The following is a 5,449-nucleotide window of genomic DNA, read 5'->3' on the forward strand; positions in this document are numbered from 1 at the left end:
AAAAGACAACATATTTGATGGGGAAAAGTGTTTATGACATTTATATATATGTTTATAACATATATATCAATATACTTGATGGGAAAAGTGTTTATGACATTTAACGTTTTCAAAAGCTGCTGCAGCCTGAGGCAGGAAGCAGAGGGTGGGGTGTGGGGTGGGGAGGGGGAGTGACTGGGGGCCGTGGGGCTTCTTCCTGGAGTGACAGGCTGTCCTGGAAGCAGAGGTGGCAGCTGCAGGCATGCGAGTGTACGAGGCGCTGCTCAGCCGCGCGCTCGTGTAGACGCTGTGGAACAGTGAGCTTAATGTTGTGACCGTGCGTTTCACCTCCATTAAAGGCTGTAGTTGAAAATCAGGAATATTATTTATAATTCAAGAGAACTTACTCAGCCTCAAAAGTCAAGAAGGAAAGACAAAGTTGAGATGCAGACCCAAACTGCCCCAGGACCCCAGCACCCCAGTCCTCACCTACCAGGTCGGCTGCGTCCAGATCTGACGCAGACTCGCTGAGGGCAGGGCACCTCACACCCGCCGTGGGAGGCGAGACAGCACAGTGCCCGTCGGGAAGGGCAACACCTGGACCGGCCCCACGCGCGCTCGCCCTCGGACTGGTAATGCTACTTTGAGAAATCTGTCCTGAAGATACACTGGCAGAAGCCCAAAATGACATGTATGTGGTTATTCATCATGACAATATTTGATTAGCAAAAGACTGAAACAGCCCAGAGACCCAGCGTCAGGGCGTCTGCTGACAGACCGTGGCAGGCTGGCCTGGGCGGGCTCTGCACCCACGTGAAGCGAGACGAACCTGGATCTACAGGGTTTCTGTTCTTATTTCTCTATCTGGCTGCGCTGGGCCCTCGCGGTGGCCGGGCTTTGATCCTCCTCGTGGTGTGTGGGACCTTTGGTCGCAACATTCGGATTCTCACTTGGAGCATGTGAAGTCTAGCTCTCTGACCAGGGACGGAACCCAGGCCCTCTGCACCGGGAGCGCAGAGTCCCAGCCCCTTGGCCACCTGGGACGTCCCTGTTTTACACTGCTGACAACAGGGTCCCGTCTGTGTTTTGCATAAGCAAAGCTAACTGAAAAGAAACAGTCAACATTAGAAGTAAATGAGTTTGTAGGCTGACTTGGTGACATACGCAGCCAGAGAAATCAGTTATTCCAACTATAGTATTTTTTAACATTATCTACTCAGTGTGAAAGCTGTGAAAGCAATAGTAAAACACTGACTTCAGTTAGTAGTTTACCGACAGCATTGCTAGTCTGAATCAGTCATGCGTGTCCCGCGGTGGTGTAGTTGCTCAGTGGTGCCCGACTCTGTGACCCACGTGCTGCAGCCCAGGTTCCAGTCCTTAGCACTAGTTGCTCAGTCGTCTAGCTCTTTGCAATATTATGGAGCATAGCTTGCCAGGCTCTTGTGTCCATAGAATTTTTCAAGCAAAAATACTGGAGCTGGTTGCCTTCCCTTTCTGTGGGGGATCTTTCCACCTCAGCATTTAACCTGGGTCTCATGTCTCCTGCACTGAGGGTGGATTCGTGACCACTGAGCCATCAGGAAGTCCTAAGTATCCTGTAGGAGAAAGCAAATAATGATAAAGAAGATTTTTTCTTAAAAGAGGTGAAATAGAAGAATTTAAGTAAGAAATTGTATAATCTAAGAATCAGACTGGGAAATATCAGTGTGGATGCACAGTTTTTTTTTTCTTTCTTTCTTAAAGAATACACGTATCCCATGCTGAAGCACTGCGGAGTGAAGGGCCGTGTGACGGCGAATAGTTCAGTGGAAGTTCCTGAGGAAACCGTCGGTAAAGGGAGCTGGTCCTGCCCAGGCCTCTCACCCCACCCCTGCAGGAGAGAAGGGCGGTGCCGGGGCAGGAAGTGGGCGCAGAGGCCGTCAGGGTCTCCGCCCGGCTGACCGTAGGGTCACACGCGCCCCTCCTCCTGCCACAGCAAGACTGGACTAGGACCGTGGGGTTTGTAGCAGAAGCGGGAGGGCTGGAGGGAGGCGTGGCGTGAGGAGGCTGGTCCCGGGCCAGCCCCGGCGTCCCTGCACGCTCGCTCTAACACTGGACATCAGAGGGAAGACACGAGCGTTTCCACTGGCTCCGGCGTGAACTGTTTCAGAGGAACTGAACCTGAGCCTACCTGGATGGAGGGAAGATTTTCTAAGAGAATTCTGCCAGCGAACATAGGCGTGAGGACAGGCTTAGGAGACGGCCCCTGGGCAGCTCTGCTGAGGTGCTGGTCCAAGCGGGTGGGGTCAGAGGAGCAGGATGGAGCGGGCAGGCTGCCACGTCTGTGCTGTGGCATCAACCCTGTGAGGCGGGCGGACGCTGCACAGGCAAACCGCTGGGCAGCCCTTGGGAAGGGTGATCCACCCTCCAGGCTGCAGAAAGCAGGGCAGAGGAACGAGGGGGCTGGGAACGCCCTCCAGTTCCCCAGCCCGCCAGCGGCATGGGTGGGGTATGGAGGGGAAGACAACCAGAGGGCCACGTGCGCTATCTGCTTCTGTCTCTTACGCCCCTCCTGGTCTGCTCTGCTCTGGGGCTGCCCACCCCTCCCGAACCCAGCTGTGAGAAGGGAGGAGCCTGCAGTGTAGGAGGGAGGCAGTGGACTTCCTTGGTGCTCCCAGGTCCTCTTAGCATCATTCCAGCAACAGAGACGGCTCTGGCCTTAGCCTCCAGGCTGAGCTTGGTCTGACCTTGGAGCTGTGGTCTGAATGTCTGTCTTCCCTGAAATTCATATGTTGAAGTGCTAACCTCAACATCATGGGAGGAGAAGGTGTGGCCTTGGCGGGGCAGGTTGGGGGACTAGGTCCTAGTCACCTTGTGACTGGAACGAGTACCTGCCTGGGTGACCCCAGAGAGCCAGCCCAGCCTTTCCACACGTGGGGTCCAGTGGGCAGCTGTCCAGGAGAACAGTCCTTTGTCAGCCGGTCACCAGCACTGTGGTCCTGGGCCTCTAGGACGCTGACAAGTAAATTCTTGTTGCTTAAAATCCAGCCAGTCTGTGGTATTCTTGTTAAAGCAGTCTGAACGGACCAAGTCAGAAAGTTGTTACTGACACGTAGTTCAGTTCAGTTGCTCAGTTGTGTCTGACTCTTTGCGACCCCATGAATCGCAGCACGCCAGGCCTCCCTGTCCATCACCAACTCCTGGAGTTCACTCAGACTCACGTCCATCGAGTCCGTGATGCCATCTAGCCATCTCATCCTCGGTCGTCCCCTTCTCCTCCTGCCCCCGATCCCTCCCAGCATCAGTCTTTTCCAATGAGCCAACTCTTTGCATGAGGTGGCCAAAGTACTGGAGCTTCAGCTTTAGCATCATTCCTTCCAAAGAAATCCCAGAGCTGATCTCCTTCAGAATGGACTGGTTGGATCTCCTTGCAGTCCAAGGGACTCTCAAGACTCTTCTTCAACACCACAGTTCAAAAGCATCAATGCTTTGGCGCTCAGCCTTCTTCACAGTCCAACTCTCACATCCATACATGACCACTGGAAAAACCATAGCCTTGACTAGACAGACCTTAGTCGGCAAAGTAATGTCTCTGCTTTTGAATATGCTATCTAGGTTGGTCATAACTTTTCTTCCAAGGAGTAAGCGTCTTTTAATTTCATGGCTGCAGTCACCATCTGCAGTGATTTTGGAGCCCCCAAAAATAAAGTCTGACACTGTTTCCACTGTTTCCCCATCTATTTCCCATGAAGTGATGGGACCAGATGCCATGATCTTCGTTTTCTGAATGTTGAGCTTTAAGCCAACTTTTTCGCTCTCCTCTTTCACTTTCATCAAGAAGCTTTTTAGTTCCTCTTCACTTTCTGCCATAAGGGTGGTGTCATCTGCATATCTGAGGTTATTGATATTTCTCCCGGCAATCTTGATTCCAGTTTGTGTTTCTTCCAGTCCAGCGTTTCTCATGATGTACTCTGCATAGAAGTTAAATAAGCAGGGTGACAATATACAGCCTTGACGTACTCCTTTTCCTATTTGGAACCAGTCTGTTGTTCCATGTCCAGTTCTAACTGTTGCTTCCTGACCTGCATACAGGTTTTTCAAGAGGCAGGTCAGGTGATCTGGTATTCCCATCTCTCTCAGAATTTTCCACAGTTTATTGTGATCCACACGGTCAAAGGACTTAATTATCTAAACATGTGGAGATGGCTTTGGAACTCAGAGCTGTGAGTGGACGGTTGGGGCGATGCTGGGGACCCAGGAAGAGAGGAGAGCTGTGCAGGAAGCCTCCACCTTCTTAGAGAATACCCGAGTGGCCTGAGCAGAACATGAGGAGAAATGTGGATGTGTTGACCTGAAACAATCAACAGCCAACTTTTTATCGACAAAATGGGTTTATTCAGGAACAGCAAAGCATCGTGTTTCAGGTCAGAAACTGGTGAACCATAGGCAAGCCCAGGGAAGAGGAGAGGAAGCTCTTTCCCAGGAGACAGAGGTCGGCGCAGCTGCTGCAAACAGTCCACTGGAGGCACCCGGGCCTGAAGCCTGGAGGCTTCTCGTCAGCTGGGCTGTTGCCGGGCAGGGAGAAACTCTTCCCCCTGCGGCTGGTGACCAGCTTCTGGCTGATGGCCAGGTGGTCCCCTGCTGTGCGGACATCCAGTGGGGCTGGCTGAGAGCACCCCCTGGGGGCCTGCCCACTCGACATTTTTTAATTAAACTGTTTTGGCCATGCTGGGCAACTTGTGCGATTTGGGCTTCCTGCCCAGGGATTGGCCCCAGAACCTGGGCAGTGACAGTGGAGTCCTAACCACTGGACCATCCCTCCCGGCTCCAGCTTAGCAAGGCTTCCATTTACTAACTTGAACAGGTGTAAAGGCCAGTCTGATGAGATCTCAGATGGAAGCAGGGACTTCTGTCAAGAGCTTGGCTGCAGTGTCCTAGGCTGCAGGAAGGCAGAGCGTGTGGACAGTGGCCTGGGTGCCTGGCTGGGCATTCCAAGCAAAGCGCAAGCGCCTTGTTCCCCTCGGACAGTTAGAGCCAAGAAGATGTGAAGACAGAGCTGTGAGCCAAGAAGAAAAGTGAAAGTGAAACTGAAGGTGCTCAGTCGTGACTCTGTGACCCCGTGGCTGCAGCCCACCAGGCTCCTCCGTCCATGGGATTCTCCAGGCAAGAATACTGGAGTGGGTTGCCATTTCCTTCTCCAGGGGATCGTCCTGATCCAGGGATCGAACCCAGGTCTCCCGCATTGCAGGCAGACGCTTTAACCTCTGAGCCACCTGGGAAGCCCGTCAGCCAAGAGGAACCAGACCTGGAATTTGGAAAACCCCCAGCCTACTGACATTGAGAGACGAGCTCAAGATCTGTCTGGCTGAACGATCAGACAGATCAGTGTGGCCCAACTTGAGGAGGAGGTTGGTGCTGGTCAGTGACAAACAAGTCCCCCAGACGGCAGGGTGACAAGCAGCCACCCAACCCGAAGTCAGGGCCTAACATC

The sequence above is a fragment of the Oryx dammah genome, unplaced genomic scaffold (genome assembly GCF_014754425.2).
Source record: "Oryx dammah isolate SB20612 unplaced genomic scaffold, SCBI_Odam_1.1 HiC_scaffold_28, whole genome shotgun sequence".
Lineage (NCBI taxonomy): Eukaryota > Metazoa > Chordata > Mammalia > Artiodactyla > Bovidae > Oryx > Oryx dammah.